The 16,653-nt window shown below is 49.6% G+C and overlaps 1 protein-coding gene, 1 long non-coding RNA gene and 2 other non-coding genes across 17 annotated transcripts in view; 2 read left to right on the top strand and 2 right to left on the bottom strand.

The window, feature by feature from the left end:
- The window catches only part of GPD2 (glycerol-3-phosphate dehydrogenase 2), a 52,377-nt gene extending 43,603 nt beyond the window's left edge, over positions 1 to 8,774 (bottom strand). Inside the window, exon 1 of one of the 12 annotated variants that reach the window (XR_002439300.1) lies at positions 8,638 to 8,774. The gene's annotated coding sequence lies outside the window, so the exon portion shown is untranslated. Of the gene's footprint in view, positions 1 to 923; positions 1,417 to 1,438; positions 2,451 to 3,150; positions 4,455 to 8,482; positions 8,506 to 8,557; positions 8,580 to 8,637 lie in introns of those variants that run through there. The other 11 variants (XM_021398545.1, XM_021398551.1, XM_021398555.1 and 8 more) reach the window with 11 other exon arrangements.
- Positions 8,871 to 15,603, top strand: LOC110399590. 3 transcript variants are annotated; one of them, XR_002439302.1, is made up of 5 exons: positions 8,871 to 9,461; positions 12,365 to 12,473; positions 14,156 to 14,199; positions 14,643 to 14,776; positions 15,228 to 15,603. It is a non-coding gene; the product is annotated as an uncharacterized LOC110399590 (long non-coding RNA). The 3 variants fall into 3 exon arrangements; XR_002439303.1 differs by having other exon boundaries at positions 8,871 to 9,482; XR_002439301.1 differs by having other exon boundaries at positions 8,871 to 12,473.
- TRNAG-GCC lies at positions 16,242 to 16,312 on the top strand. The gene has a single exon. It is a non-coding gene; the product is annotated as a tRNA-Gly (tRNA).
- Positions 16,582 to 16,653, bottom strand: TRNAA-CGC. The gene has a single exon. It is a non-coding gene; the product is annotated as a tRNA-Ala (tRNA).

The raw sequence follows: 16,653 nt of genomic DNA, 5'->3' as shown, positions 1-16,653 counted from the left end.
GTGTCCTAGCAGGTCACACTAGGAAAACTTTTTTCATCAGCACAGACCCACACAGCTGAAGGCTGAGGGAGCTGGGTCTCTTTAGCTTAGAGAAGAGGAGACCGAGGGCTGAGCCCATTAATGTTTATAGATACGTAAAAGGTGAGTGTCAGGAGGATGGAGCCAGGCTCTTCTTGGTGACATCCAGTGATGCCCACTTTCCACATTCCACTGCTGGGAAATTAGATACCAGGACAAGGGGCAATGGGTGCAAGCTGGAACATAGGAGGTTCCACAAAAATAAGAGAAAAAACTTCTTCACGGTGAGGGTAAGAGAACACTGGAACAGGCTGCCCAGAGAGCTGGTGGGGTCTCCTCTGCAGACATTCAAAGCCCACCTGGATGCATTCCTGTGTGAGCTGATCTGGGTGTTCCTGCTCCAGCAGAGGGATTGGACGAGACAATCTTTTGAGGTCCCTTCCAATCCCTGGCATTCTGTGATTTCTGAAGAAATCCAGGTCTTAAAAATGGAAGGAATTGCATTACGTCTTGTAATCAGTTGACCATTACATCTTTAGTTAAAGGTTAAAGAACTCCTGCTGCACCAACCAAAACCTAAATTTTCTCTCCCCGTGATCCAAACCAGAAGTATCACTGCATATAAGAAAAAGCACAAAATCTGTGTACTCCATTTCCAAGCTGTTTCCACAAATTTATGAATATAATAAAAGAAAAAACTCCACACTCAGTGAGTTACATAAATAACTACATGATTTTTTTTTTCAGTAGTTTGAAGTACTATTTTCTTCCGATTACATTTTGTAGTTTGAATCCTCGAACTACACATGCACTTAAAGAATGAAAGCCGTTTCGGGCCACTGCTGGGAAATTAGATACTAGCAAACATTACACCTATTCTTCATATAGAGAGAGCCACACCTCACCTGTTTCTCACTCAGAACCAGCAGGCACCGACCCAAAGTCTTCCACTCGCAGCTGCGTTAGTCCAGGAGCTCCCAAAGCCACTTCTCTTTCTGCAGCCTGGTGCCAGCTGCCTAAGATGCCAACACCCCGAACACTGCCCTGCCAGGACAGGCTGCCTAACGAGCCGCAGCGTGCAGCTGTACTCACAGACAACGCTGTTTGGGATGCCACACGTTCTCATTCAGTAGCTAGGTTAGACACCAGGTCTCCCAGATGGGGGAATTAGTCTGAGCAGCCCCAGCTGCCACCACCCAGGAAGCCTCGAAGCACCTCTGACACTGGTGCTGACACAGCACAACACACTCCTTCATATGCACAAACAGGTTCTGAAGACCAGCAGTCCCTTAGTAGATGATCAGCATCAAACAAAAGCTCAATTCAAAACTGGTTTCTTCAAAGTCTTGGATAAGGCATGCAAAATCTTCAGAATGGTGTCTTTTACACCACTGCCTTTTGGCAAACTAACCTTCCTCACCTTCAGGTTTCTCCCAGTGAAGCTTTACAACCTACAGGAGCAAGGCCTCCAGCAGGGCACAAAGGCACTGCCACCAGACCGCATTTCACCCTAACCACACAAGGATATTCAACGTGCCACATAACAGCTCTGCCGCATTGTGACACCAGGAACCTGGCACCCTGGTGTCCTGGCTACGGCCAACTTCCAGCCCCCACAGCTGGCTGTGAGCGTGGGGATTGGTATCTCAGCCCCTGGGAGGGGAGAGCAGCTCTTGGAATCACTCTTGGAAACAGTGGCAGACACAATTTGTGTGGTCAGCTGTTACATTTTGGGGTGCACTGCACAGAGCCAGGCCAGCAGGGCAGGGAGGTGCTCCTCCCCTCTGCTCTGCCCTGGGGTAGGGGCACAGCTGGAGCACTGCCCACGGTGCTGGGCACCCCAGTTCAGGGCAGGTTGGGCTGGGAGAGCACCAGGGGCTCCTTCCAGCCCCCGTGATTCTGTGCCCAGCACCACAGCTTCCTCCAGCCCATACAGTAGCTCCTCACCCACAGAACCTTACTCTGGGCAGGAGCGTGGCTGAGCCCAGGCAGCCCTGTGGTTCAGTGCCAGCACAGGCAGAGAAATGCCAGGCTTGCTAAGTATGCACCTGTGGAGGTGTTCCCTGTGTCCCAGAAGAGCTTCTAAGGGCTACTGCAAGCATCAAACAGGATAAACCAGAGAGCAGAAGAGGAAACAGGAAAGAATGCAGGCCGTGTAATTATGGCAAAGATCGTGCACGGAATGCCAAGGATACAGACAAGAACCTAAACTGAAAAACCTTCATCCACTGCAAGTAGATAATAAAACTTGACTCTCTTCCAAGCTGCGATCAACAACTTGTGATGGAAACTCAGAATTTTATATTAAGATACATCGTAACAGCACGCAGCACAAGCAGCAGCGCAGTCAGAAATAAGTCCTCCTTCGAGAACACAAATATTCTGAGCAATCTTTAGAAACGGCTCAAACAGCAATCTGTGTTAATGCTGTAAGCGCAGTCTGATGCTGTAAATCTCCAGGTTAAGCAAGCCTTACCCCTTGTTTCGTGGCAGGTTTTGATGAGCAGCACCTGTGGGTCCATGCCGTCAGCTACAGGGCTGGTACAGCCCTTGGTGGGCTTCAGAACAAGCTGCAGCAAGACCAGGGAGCCCTCTGCTGCCATAGGGCACACCACGAGCAGCAGGCACCATGTGCAGCGTGATCTGCCCAAATGTGGTAAGCAACCCACAGGGAACGCTTTCCAGCAAGGCCGCAGAGCACCAGTGCTCAGGGATGCACAGTGGCATCAGCTCAAGTTTGTAGCTATCTCAAGACTGCCTATCAGAAGCATGCTATAAAATACAGAAGGTAGCACAACAGAGAGCCAGCCTGCAGGAAATGGGAGCCACAGGGTTTTATCAGGACAAACTCATGCTTTCAGTTTCCAAGCACTCACTACAAACTGCTTTCACAGCAGGAACCACTCCCTCCTGCACTGAATTCCTACCCAGCAACTCAGTGCACGGCCCGGGTGGTCGAGAGGAGCGTGGTTTCCCAGCCAGCAGTTTGTCACGGGAAGCACATGGCCCAGAGCTGCATGACCCCCAGCCCACTCCAGTGCTACTCCCCAGTAACACTGCCAAGGACAAGGCTCTCCCGCTTTGCTTCCAGCCCCACGCTTACAATCCAAAAAGAGAGAGAGCACAACTTACATCCTGTTTCTAAGTAAACTATTTCAACACCCGTCCTCAAGAGAAGCTTCTGAGCAGGGCGTCCCACGTGACACGTCTCTGCCTCCCCACTGCTGGCAGCAGGCCGCTGTGATGCCCAGGAGGAACGTGCCCCGCAATGCCCAGCCCAGGCACTGAGCAGGCAGCCCGCTGTTGGCTGGGATCTCAGTTAGGGTTGTGTAACCCTGCAGCCTGCCAGCACGCATACCTGTGGGGCTCCCAGCCCTCTTCAGGTAGCCTCACTTCTGGGCTCCGGTCCCTTCTAATTACCAAGGTATGGGGCTAGAGCTGCGGAGGGCACGGGGAAAGCTGGTGGAAGGATGAGGGGAGTGGGGGAGGAGGGAGCGAAGGAAGATTCAGACGCAGTACCGCAAGCTGGAGATCAAAGGAAGACGACTACTTTAGCAAAAATGCAGAGACAGATGGGTACAAACTGTAAAGCTTTGCAATAAGTGTGACGCCCTGTATGCTGCCATCAGACATGGTGTATGAGACGCAAAACCTGTTAAATTAAGAGAAGAAATCCAATCTGTTATGTTGTATATCTGAGCACTTTATGAGGCCATTACCATGGAATCTGGGTGCTTCACATTCCATTTTAAATGAACACATCTAATAAAGTGAGTCATTCAATGGAAGACTCAAAAATAGAAAACTTATAATCATCCCCACTAGGGTTTGCATAACCTGCCATTTGCACAGTAGCATTGTCTAATCTAGCGCTTTCCAGTTTTTCCAAAGCTTCTCAGGTGAACATTGGGTGATGCAAACCCCAAACCAAAGATCTCTGCAGGCTGAGCTGGGCGCCCTGCACTACTACTGCTTCTCCAGCAGCTGCTATCCCTGTAACAAAGCTTTTGATCCTTCTGGCTGGGCTACTTCAAAGGTGGCCGCAGTGCTGGTGCCCAGGACTGTGATGAGCCAGGCCCTAATTAGGACTCTTACTGAGGGCAGTTTAAGAGTTTAATGCAGGACTACTCAAGAGCAGGATGCATCCACGTAGGAAATGGTCAAAGAATATGGAAAAAAAAAAAAAGGATGTAATGGAATCACATTAACACCCCACACACAACACAATCATGTACCATGTCCCATGTAGCTGTTCTTGTTTGCTTTTTAGATGACTAAAGTGGTTAACACATTACACAGCATGTCAGACCACGCTAACTGAAGTAAGCATCTTAGAAGGCAGTAATTAAAGCTTCAGTCAGCCAGCACTGGAGATGCTTGCCCTGCAGCACTCCCACAACCACCAAGCACCTCTCTGCTCAGCCTGTGCAGCTCCCATCTCTTGGGCTGCCCTCTGCTCTGCCCAGCAGTGAGAACAAAGCGGCACACTCTGAAAGGCAACCAAAGCCGGTTATCTCACAACCTGGGCTCTGACACATGCCCTCGTGACTTCTGAATCTCATTCCTGCAAGCCACAGCTGTACATGAAGCCACGCACCAAGCTTCCAGTGGATGCAGAACTCAGCTGTCACCGAAACGCTGCTGAAGATGACACTCCAGATCCTCTCCTAAAGCCTCTGATGGTTACTTCAGGTTCTCAAACACAAGTTACAGCACTTTAATTAAAGTAATTATCCCAGAACAACCTCACCAAGCAAGCACAGAAACACAGCTCATAATATCTAAACAGCTGGCAGGGTTAGAGTCCCTTGAAGCCATAGACCGCACTACAAATTTTAAGTTCCTACACCCTAAATTTAAAGTTCCCAAATCCCACAGGCCAACTTCCACTAATTAGTGGAAGCAAAGCAGCAGTTTGCCATATGGGGAGAATCCTGCCCACGCGCCAGCGCGGTGAGCGGGCCAAAAAGGAGCTGCATGGCATGTCACACAAAAACCACAGGAAAACAAAGAACAGTCATTCTATCCTCACCCTTCTCTTGCTCCCCACTGCTTCCAACTTCCTTGCTGTTTGTGCTTTGGTGAACAAGGTCTTCCCACCAGGATTAGATGGCAGCCCAACCGCTTTAAGCAGAATCCTACAAGGGATTAACTTGGGCTTCTCTCTCTCCCGTATTTGTATTTTTAAACTTGACAACTTCCTTTTCTGTTTCACACACTACCGTCACTCACCAAAAAAAAATAAATCAACACCCAAAATAAAAAGAAAACATACAAAAAAACCAACTTGTATTACAGATAAGGCAAGGAGGAGTTAGAAAAAGTTACTGTATAGGTTTTACCCCTCTTTTCTGGCATTCCTCACTCACTTCATATTTAAAAGAGATACTGGATTAGGCAGCCCACCAGTTCAGCTTCATCCTAATACCCAGCTCTACCTACAGCTCATTCCCTCCCTCCTCCCACTGCAAGGCAAATACTAAAGGAGAAAAGCAAAAGGCTGTACGTTAAACATATTACAGGACTGGACATAGATCTGCATATACAGGCAGGTACCCGCTCAAAGAAAGAAAAACACATACAAACTAGGTTAATTATGTAGGCGTGTCAAGGAAGTAGCCTAGTTTTACACACAGAGTTGAACTCAACTCCCAGCCAACAGGAGGGGCACGCAGTCAGTATCATTTTGAAAGAAGAACTAACACTTGGTTTGAGAAACACTTTGCGAAGCAAACGAGTCCCCATCCAAGGCTCGGTACCCAGCCAGCAGAGGAACGCCAACCCAATCTCCATTGGCACTTTACATTTATAACTCTGGGTGAGTTCATCTGGCATTTGGAATCCTCTGAGGCAGTTACACGTTCGCTCGGGAACTTGGATCAAATGCAGTTATTTAGAGGTAGAAAATGCTTCTCCCCCTGCACCACTAAAAAAAGAAAATAAAAATCAATGCTATGCTAATGTAGAAGAGTTTTGATTGCAAACTGTTTGCTCATGATGTAATACAGAAAGTTTTCTAAAGCAGTGCTTTTTGGAAGAAGCAGAATATACCTACATTAGCAAGATCTGAGGAATTGCGGCAGTACAGCCCCACAGCAGGTGCTGCTGCTGAGAAAAGCCCTCATAGTGCATCCACGGGGCACCTGCTTTCAAGTAGCTCCAGCCCTGTCCCACAAATACCCACAAAGCAGCTGAGGTACATGAGGTCTTCCTTATTTAAAGGGAGATCTTCCCACTTCTGTCTGATCTGCTTCAGACCTTCTCCAGCCCTAGGCCCCAGTACTCACCTACCAACTGCTCAGTGCCTCCCACTCCTCCAGGAGCACGCAGGGCAGGCAACCAGCACGCCCTCCAAGCAGGTCATGGGCACAGGCACCCCCTCCTCCTAAAGTCTGCACCAACAGACACCCACCAGCTGCAGAGGCACACTCACACAACAGAGCTAGATCCCAGAAAAACAGGCTCGGACTACAAACAAAAAGCTACGCATTATACAGCTGATATCTACACCTGCAGAATCAGACCCCTGGTTTAAACGAAGTGAAGCAAAGGCCCATAAGCTTTAGGAAAGATCAATTTTTGAAACCCTATTTCCAAGTAAACTCACGAAAACGAAGCACCTCATAGAAGCAAGCCGTTGCCTGACAAGGTTGCCTGCAAATGGGAGCCCTTGTGAAAGCAGTAAGATATGTACACATGGAAGTAAAGTAACAGTTGCAAGCTGGACATTGAGGTGGGGGGGGAAAAACACATTTCTCTTATGTATTTGCTTGTAGAGCATTGTGAAGGGTAAGCATGCAGCAGAAGGGAACCTGTATGAGCTTTCACTTGGAAAGCTGATGTGCACTGAAGGCCTTTGAACCCATCCAGTTTTCTACGTTTCTATTAGCAACTGATTACCAGGCAATAATGGGTCTCCAGATAAAACAGTTGATTATGCAGAAGGGCACAGCCTATGACATCGCTGTCACTGTGCCCCTGTGTATACATATACACACAACTAAGTAAAACAAAGCACGCATCCATAGATTGTTACACACAAAGTAACACTATAAATTAGTCAGAATGTCTGCATAATTTTTCACGTTCACATGTCTTCACTGAAAGCTTTCATCCAATGCTACAGCGAATGTGCATGGTAAGTGTCTAACATTAATAACACTCCACTTGTTGCTATTATAGCAGAGCCTATACCACATTACACCTTAACTATCAACAGCCAGATCTCCAAATACCAGACTGAGTCATTACTACTCATCAGTCACTGCTCCCATCATTGCACGCCGCTGAGGAACCGCACCTACATCAAATGAGAAAAGGGAAAGGCGTGATTAACTTCAGTTAAAAATACATCGCGCTCCCAACAGCTGCCTCCTGAGCTCGCTCCTCATCCTGGCTGGGGATTATCTTACAGAGAGACCTGGGTGTCTTCAGGCTAATGGTGTAACAACTCTTGCGCAAGCTTTGCAAGCAGGCAGCTCTCGGGCTGGAAACATGGAATAGCGAGAGCAGTTCAGAGAAATCGCAGCAGAGAGAATGAAAATAAGACACACAAAGAAGCACAGCCATGACCTGAGCACCACCAGAAGATAAATACTTCCCTCCGCAACCACCCTGCACTTCGAGCGAGATGTCAGCTGCAGTCAGAAAGGCCGGGATGCGTTCCTGTGCCACTCCTCCCATCAATGCAATACTTTGCCCCTTGAGAGCTCAGGGCAGCATGGCCAGCAGAGCTGCAGCCGCCCAGCACGTGGAGCGGATCTGCTCTGCTCATGGCACAGCGTGCAGCAGGCAGCCAGCAGGTCTGGCTGTTCTACACTCAAGGTGCCCACGTGCAGCTCCTACCTTCCTGCACTAATGGGCTTACAAACATTTGCTGCAGTGGCTGATTAGAAGAGATAAGGACACAAAGAAGCTCAGGAGTTCCTTATTACACCCATACACTCTCACCCAGAGGCAATCCTGCGAAAGCGCTCAACGCAAGCCAGAAGTGCCCCAGCCTCGCAGCGCAGAGTTCAGCATCACCACGCTCACGCCCTGCCCACGCTCACACCCGCAGGGTTCTGCAGCGCGAGGCTCTGTACCACGGGGCCCAAGGGAGGAGGGCACCTCCGAGAGCCGCCACCTGCGGGACGCGCACGGCCGCCCACGCCGGGGCCGTACCCCGCCTGCCCGCTGCTCCTCAGGGCACCGAGCGGGCAGCGAGCTGCCACGGGCTTCTTAGCACAGCAGCTCCACGCTGATTTTCCCTCATTCCTCCTGGATCCCCACCGCCCAAACGCTTACATAAAAGAGCCGGGGAGGGGCCGGAGCCCCCGGCAGCCGCTCCACACGTGAGGGAAGCGAGCACAGCGGGGATGCCCCCGTCCTCCCCGCGACCGAAGGGCCCTACCCGCCGCCCCGCACCTGTGGGACGCTGCCCGGGCCGTGCCCGGGGCATCCCCTCGCCGCCGCACCGCCTCACCTCGCCTCGCCCCGTCCGTCTGTCTGTCTGTCCGTCCGCCCCTCCCTCCCTCCCCGCGGCCCCGCTGCCCGTTACCCGGCGCGAGCAGGGCCTGGCGGCGCGCAGCGGCGATGCCGGGAGAAAGGCGCGCTAGGCCCCGCGCACCCGGCCCTTACCCCGTACCGCCGGCGCGGCTGCTCCCGGAGGCGGGCGCTGAGAAGCGGCGCGGTCACGGTGCAGCCCCGCGGCCTCCCCGCCCCGGGCTATATTTGGGCGCGCCCGGGGCCGGGCCGCGGCTGCCCGGATGGCGCCGCTCCAGCACAGCGCGGCCCGGCCCCGCCTCGGCCCTCCCCCGGCCCGGCCTGCCGCCGTCCCACAGGCAGCGTCCCGTCCCTTGGCGCCCTGCCGCCACCCGGCGCTGACCCGCGCTTCGGAAGGCCGTGCTGCGGCGTGCAGCACCTGGCGAGGGGCTCCCCGGTTCGGGGCTGACTGGGAACTGCCGGGAGAGCCCCGCGGAGGGCTGCGGAGCTCCTGGGGCCTAGAGCACCTCCTGATGGGGACAGGCTGAGAGCCCCGGGGCTATGTGCCCAAAGGAGAGAAGGCTGAGGGGGCCTGAGCTGCTCTGACCCACACCTGAAGGGCTGGGGACAGGGGGATGGACCAGACCCACCTGGGCACTGTGTGCATCTGCTGTAGGAACTGCTGCAGGTCGGGCTGGGGGAGCTCCAGAGGCCCCTTCCAGCCCCCACGTCCTGGGGTTCTGGCACCTTGAATGATATGTTCAGTTCTGGGCCCCTCAATACAGAAAAGACATAGAGGCCCAGCAGTGTGTGTCCAGAGAAGGACAACGGAGCTGTGCAGAGTCTGGAGCACAGTCCTATTGGGAATGGCTGAGGGAAGTGGGATGGTTCAGACTGAAGGAAGCTCAGAGAAGACCTCACAGCTCCCTGCAACTCCTGGAAGGAGATTGGAGTGAGGAAGGGTCAGCCTCTGCTCCCAGGTAACAGCGCTAGGACAAGAGGTAATGGCTTCACATTGCACCAGGAGATGTTCAAGCTGGGTATTAGGAACAATTTCTTCTCCAAACAGCAGTCAGGCTCTCGCTCAGGGGGCGGGGGGGTCAACATCCATGGAGGTGTCCCAGAGCTGTGGGGATGTGGCACTGAGGGACATGGGCAGTGGGCATGGTGGGGTGGCTGGGATTGGGTGTGGGGATCTCAGAGGTCTTTTCCAACCTTAATGATTCTTTGATTCTGTGATTTCCTGGGAATTCAGCTGTTGTTTCACTTGAGGACCCAGGCAGTTCCCAGCACACAGACCTAGTTAGCAGGGAGCAGCTCTGTGCTGTATTAACATCATTTATCTACTGCAGGACCTTCCCCACTTCTCCATTGAGGTTCAGTCTGGAGGCCTGACCACTTGTAAACAGAGAGGACCTTTCCAATGCTGCTGATTTGTTGTAGGGCTGCTGCATTCATAATACAGATGATTCACAAAAGAACTCCTAGAGCTCCTGCCCAGAGAAGTGCTCAGTCTCTGAGTGCCCACCTTTGAAAAAACAGGCAGTGACTAATGGGTGTGCAGAGACAGGTTCATTCACACTTTTTATTCCCAGTTGTTCCCAGTGGCCCCAGTCTGGCATGGAGCTGGCACCTGCGGCTACCTCTCAGTGACTGAGAACCCTGCTACATCTCGTCCTTGAGCTGCAGCTTCTCAGGATCCCTGCTGATTTTTACCAGGGTTGGCAGAAGCACTAGTGAGCAGTTAGTTAGCCCCAGCTTTAACAGAGCAGAGGCCAGACTTCAACACTGCCGCCTCTGGGGAATAGTTAGCGGACCCCATGGGGCCAGGTGCAGGAAACCTGCAGTGCCGGGATGGAGGTCGTACTTGGGCTTCGCAGTGCAGGGCATGCAGGCTTGGTTTTCTCTGTTGAGCATTTCCTTCTCAAAAGTTCTCCAATTCTTTAGCTATACAAAATAGCAGATACCCAGTCTCAAACTTCTAACAGTTAAATGAAGCACTAGGCCTATGAGGCTTGAAAGTGAGTTGCATGACATACCAGTGGACTCCATGATTTTTGGAGACATTTTGTGTGTCTTCTGTCTGATTGCCTCTGTTGATTGGCCCCCTGTTCTGGGATAGCCAGGGACAGCCCTGTTGGAGCACCTGCTCCGGTCCATAAGGGCTCTCCATTTCTCATCCCATTTGCCATGTGCTGGGCTTCCAGGGACACTGCTGGCTGCCACAGCCATGCTGTTGGAAGCCAGCTGGCAGTTCCTGGCCAGCATTGTTTTGCAGTGAGAAGGCACACAGCAGTGATACACCATGGTCCTCTCTTCTCCAAACCTCCTCGCTGAACTTTTGACTGCTCTGTACATTGCAGTGTACTGAAGTTGTGGTTCCACCGGTGCTTGGGATCTCCTTTTCCATGCTAGACCAAAGCACCAGCGGATCTATGGCTGTGTCCAAAACCACCTCCCCACAGGGCTGTCCATGCACAGCCTGTATCCTCATGCAGCTGATGCCATGGAAGCAGGATCCTGCTGACTGCAAGTCTCTGCTTTCCAGGCATCAGCCTCTAGCCACGCTTCTTGGCTGCCTCCCAGAAACTGCTTTTATTGCCGTTCTTTGTGCTCACTGCTTAGTCAATGTGCTTTACAGGCAGCAAGAGACGTGCTCTCTATCAGGCACAGAAAAACAACCTGCCGTGGGCATGAGCAATGGGCACAGCTCCCCACCACCTGCGTCCCTGGGGCATGCTCCGGCCTCCTGTTGGTGGCTAAATGTCAGCAACAGGTCCCTTCTGAGGGGCCGTGGGAACCCAATCCCTCCCCGTGGGTCATATATAACCACGGGAGCTAAATTAGAGCTGCAGTAGTTATGTATGGCTATCAGCTCTCTAGGTGGCATTTAAAGGCCGTAAGCAACTGCATGGGTTGGCTTTCAGAAGTTTTGCAAAGTCAGGGATATTTGGGCTGGAAGTAGTTTTAATCCCAGACAAATTAGGGGATGTGGTACTGCCTTTTCCTTTGAAGAGGAAACAGGATCCCAAGGGATAGCTGGAATTAGTACTCCGTAGATATTCGGGTACAGAATCCACAGAAATAACTCAATTGAACAGAAGGAACTGAAAATGGAAAGAAAAAAAACAAACAGAAAATGGAAGTTCTTTTAGGGACTAGGAAACAAGGATTCACATGCAATTTGCAGTCCTGAAGGTTGCTGTCCACCTGGATGTGGCTGCATTGGCATCACCAATTTATGGTACATGTTGGTTGATTCAGAGCAGGACAGGGCGTGACTATAAAATCTGCCCACATCCACTTTCTAAGTGAACACATTCTACATCTCAGAACTTCTACGTTCATGAACTCTTCCAAACCAACACAATTGTAAAAGAGGCAGAAATGAGAGAGCTGTGCTACTCTTGTCATAACAGGGAAATTCCAAGAGTGAAAACTTTTGTAAAAAGAGCTGGGATGTTGTCTTGCTTGCTGGTTGGTAAAAACTCATCTTTGTGTTTCCATAGTGCAAGATTTTAAAAGGTTAAAAAAAATGAGGTGATATGCCTTGGAGTATCACAGAATTCCTCCGAGTCTGTATTTTATTTAATGTCTAGATCAAAATATTACCTCCTGAGCCTGCGTGCACGTGGCTTGGTTGCTGGGACACCTGCCAACCAGGAATTGGGGATGCCTGGAATCATGTGCTCAGCAGGTGTGAACTGCGTGCAGGAAGAGTTCACCTTCTGTCCTTAGCCCCAGAGGCAGATCCTCTTCATTAGCAAGGGAAGATGGAGAAAAAGATTATCGTCGCAACCTGACTGCATGCCAAAGTTATGTATCATAAGAAGAAAATCTGTTCATACGTTCACAAATATGTTTCCTCCTGATCTGTCTTTAGGAAAAATGTCTTCGTGAGGAGAGAGAGGCAATAATCACAGAGGAGATGAAAGGAAGTGACAGAGGCAGAAGCGGGACCTCTGCTGAGATTTCTTCGATCGGGATGCATGGTAGGTCCCACCACTGGGAAATGAAAGCACAGAGTCACAGCTGCGATTGAACATGGAGCAGCGTTCCCATCGCTGGCTGCCAGTGTCGGGTATCACTCGGAAGTACATGTGCATTGCCTCTTACCAGATATTCCGTTTATCGCCCGAACCAGGGCTGTGTGGCTGTATTACTAGTGTTTAAATGTCTCTTCCCCTGCACCCGCAGATAAAAGCTCTGCTGTGTTTGTGTGTGTATCTGTATGCGTGTCTGAAAAGAGAAAGAGGCTCATTTTTCTATTAAAACGGAAGTAATGTGTTATCATCATAATTATGTCTTATTGTTTGCTGTTATATAAAGATAACAAATCAGGGCTGAGTCACAGGAGCAAATGCAAAAATTGCATTTTTAAAAGAATAAGGTCACAGGCCACATTATTTGTTGCAGAACAAACACAATAATTAATTGGCCTCTCCCTGCAATGGTAGCACAGGCTTCTTAACTACAGGAGAACCAGGAAACGGAAAGCAGCAGCGTGCAGGAAGAACATCGGTATTTTTCTGGGGCTTACAGCTGAGCCAGGTCTAATAGGAAATAAAAATGTCACTGGTAGAGAGAGAAGAAAGGCAGTAGCTTTAGAATTGCTGCTTTGACAATGTTAGTGTATATTTTCTGTTGTTTAAAGATTTTTATTGTGGGAAATGTGAAAAAAATATTTTAAATAATTATTTTAAATTTATTTTCTCTTTCCATGTGCCAGAGGGAGAGATTACGTGCAGAATTTGGAATGGAAAAAGCTTTTTGGAATTCATGTTTGTTTTTTTTCTCTGAGACAGTGATAGACCAGAACCAGCCCAGTGAATGTACACACGTGCTTTTTGTCCAGACATTTTCCTCCACTGCACTGATTTGGGAAGAATCCTAGAAAACCTGTCCAAGGGCATATACAATCATTTTCAAAGCCTTATTCTTACAGTCATCAATGAAGAAATACAGGATTGGACTCTCTTGTCCTCTTCTAATGTCCACTTTCCTAGCACTGCTTCACTGATAGCTTTGGCTCATCACCATTTGAATCCTGTCTGGAACAGACATCTTCAGGGCGTCCACAGATTTGTAAGGGACTTATGCAGTTCACTAGCAAAAGAAATCAATAGTTACCTGGGAAAAAAAGTTGTTTTAAATATCCACATATATCTTGTCAATTTGGTTTTGGTGACCTTTTGTAATCCAGCACTGTTGAGCTGAAAACAAAGGGAGGAAAATCCAAGAGTTCTCCTTTCTCTGGTATTTGAAGCACAGCAACATTACTGGATGTAAATGGCTTCTGTTTGTGTCTGAAGCTGTGGGCTGGATATCATGGCTCAGCTGCTTTTCTGCACTGCTTTTGACCACACTGCCATCCTCCAGCTTCCCCAGAATTTAGGACTGTACCTTTTTATCTACGGCAGTATTTTCCCCGCAGATTTTAATAATTAATTGGGACAAGCCTAGTGGGTCTGGAGATGAACGCAAAAGAGGCAGCAGATCCGTGTGACCAAGTGACCTTTTGCTGTCCTGCCAGTCCCTGTGCTCTCCTGTGCTCAAAGGGACGCTGTCAAAATTGCTAGCCCTTAAAGCTGTAACCTGCTCTGACAACTTGTTCTACATTATAAGTCTTACCTAAAAGATTACCACAATTGTTTTGTTTGTTTTGTTTCAACAGTCTTTGCTGAAGGCTCTGCAATGTAGATTCATTTGTCTTTTTAGGTAAGTAGATATTTTTAAGCACCCAACTTACTCTCTGGCCTGTTAATATCAATCTGATGCGCGTGTTATTGTGCGCAGCAGAGGCTGCCAGGGATGGTATAAATTTTCTGCAGTCTGGAAACAGAGACAATAGCACACTTTGGAAGCCTTTATTTAAGAGGCTTTTAGAAGCCATTTTGAAAGGCCTGCAGTTATTTTTCATTATTTTGAGGCAGCAGTAAGTGTTGTCTGGACTTTCCTGGCAGTATTGAGAATTAGGTCCTAGTCTGTTAAATGTGGGGAAGGGGTGGCCTGGTGGTTTGTTATGTTTCAGGTCAGTCTGAGTTATTCCTTAGGAATTAGTTCTACAAGAACTCCACTTAGTACTGTTCAGCATGAAAATGTGAATCATGGCAAATAATCCAAGTACATTTGTAGCATCACACTTTCTTATTGGTATATAGCAATACAGAGATGAATGCAACCCCGATGTAACTGTGAGTGGTGCGCAGCCACACTGGCATCACGTGGCATGAGCATGCATGGCCACACCTAACAGGGAAGAGGGAATGAATGACGTCCACTTACTGCACCCCAGGTAACTCACACCTTAAGCTCGATTTGAGCAGTTTTACCACTTCCTGTCGGAAAATCCTTACCTTGTTCCTATTGCATTTGTACCACCTGCACTTGAGAAGCTCTCAGTGCCCCTGCGCTACAGCACCGTTCTCAGAGGCTCATGGCAGGGGCAGCAGCAGTGCCCGGAGCCCGTCTCTCCACCCCACAGCAGCAGAGCTGCTAGGAAGACACTGTGTCAAGCCTTAGCCTCAAGGAGCAAGATCAGAGCCCCTTTAAAGGTGATCTGGAATGGGAGGAAGCGTATTTGTCCCTTTTTGATGGATAAAAAGACCTAAGAAAATCCTTTCTTCCTATAACAAATTTTGCCTTCTTTGTTTCTGCTGAAGGTCTGTGGCATCTCCTTAATTGCCTGAAAGATTTTTGAACTAAGCCGGAGGGAATGATTTTCTAATCATTTTCTAATGTTACAGGTCTTGATTCTCTCCATTCAGCACTCTCCTACGTGCAGTCATCCTAAAGGGAAGTTAGCTCTGAGCCTGTGTCACGCTGCTTGAACAAGTGCTTCTGGAGCATGTTCTGGAGCAATGCTCCAGCTCCAGCAGGACCAAATGCCCCTGGATCACCGAGGTCTCTGTAACCCTGCAGCCAGCCTACGTGGATGTTCTGAGCAGATGCAGAGCGCTGTCTCATGCACGTGGGAAACGGTTCTCTGAGCTGCAAACTGCAAGTGCTGGTTTCACTTTCACTCTAGGAATGCCATGGGATTGGTAACAGTGCGCTTTGTTGCTCCGATGATCACCTGTAAAATCATTCTCCGCATATAGTAAAACAGGAAGTTAAATTCTTCTCAATATGAGCATTTTTCACCTCTAACTTCTTTTGGGATTTCTTGTTCTGGAAAAGGTGTTTCAGGGCTGACTGGAGATACTGTAAGCGTAGCCTAAGTGAGAATTACTACCTGATGCATTTACTCTGTTACTTTCTGCCAGTGGAAGGGGAGAAGTTGAAGTTTGGGGGAACAAGGAGTTGTGATGGCATTGCCCTGCACTGGCTGACATCATGACATCAGTGTCCAAGTGCTGTTACACCACGTTCCATTGTGTATCAGTGGCTGCAGGCTGTGTCCCTCAGAGCAGGGCTGTGGCTAGCACTGAGCTGTGAGCCTCTGAGCTTCGCTGGTGGCCTCCTCTGGCAAAGCCCTCCCAGCACAGGAAAGGAACAAGAATAAGCCCATTGTTACTTGGTCTGAATGCTTTTAAATGTAAGGGATGATGAGTTTATTGCACAAAGTTACAGGGTTTTTAATCTGTTGGAGGGAAAAAGGTATACAAATATAGCTATTTTCTAAAAGCATTTTTTCCTCGAAGAAGCTGAAGATGAAGGCTGAAGCTACATCAAGGAAGAGAAAAAAATGGGAAAGAAAAGCAGAAACCCAATTCTTAATATATTGTAGGGCAAAGGCTGCGAAGTTTGAAACAACTGAGGCATTGGTGGTTCAGTGGTAGAATTCTCGCCTGCCACGCGGGAGGCCCGGGTTCGATTCCCGGCCAATGCAGAGTAATATTTTTCCTCTTTTTTTTTTTCTTCTCTTTAATGCCTTTGTTTATTTATTTGTTGTCGTTCATTTCTGCGGGAAGCAGTTCGCTTTTTCGAGGCCGGAGAGGTTGCAGCGCGGCGTTGCTTTCCCGGCCTCCCCGAGGCTTCGCCTCAAGCGCAGAGCGGCGCCGCGGGGCCAGGGCCGCGCCAACCCGCGGCAGCGGGGAGCCTCCCCCAGCGGGAAGGAGTGGAAAAAAAAAAAAAAGAGTCCGAAGCAAAAGAAGCCGCTGGAGATGCCGGGGATTGAACCCGGGACCTCACACATGCGAAGCGCGCGCTCTACCACTGAGCTACATCCCC

The sequence above is a fragment of the Numida meleagris genome, chromosome 5, assembly GCF_002078875.1.
Source record: "Numida meleagris isolate 19003 breed g44 Domestic line chromosome 5, NumMel1.0, whole genome shotgun sequence".
NCBI lineage: Eukaryota > Metazoa > Chordata > Aves > Galliformes > Numididae > Numida > Numida meleagris.
This window is presented reverse-complemented; position numbering and strand designations above follow the sequence as displayed.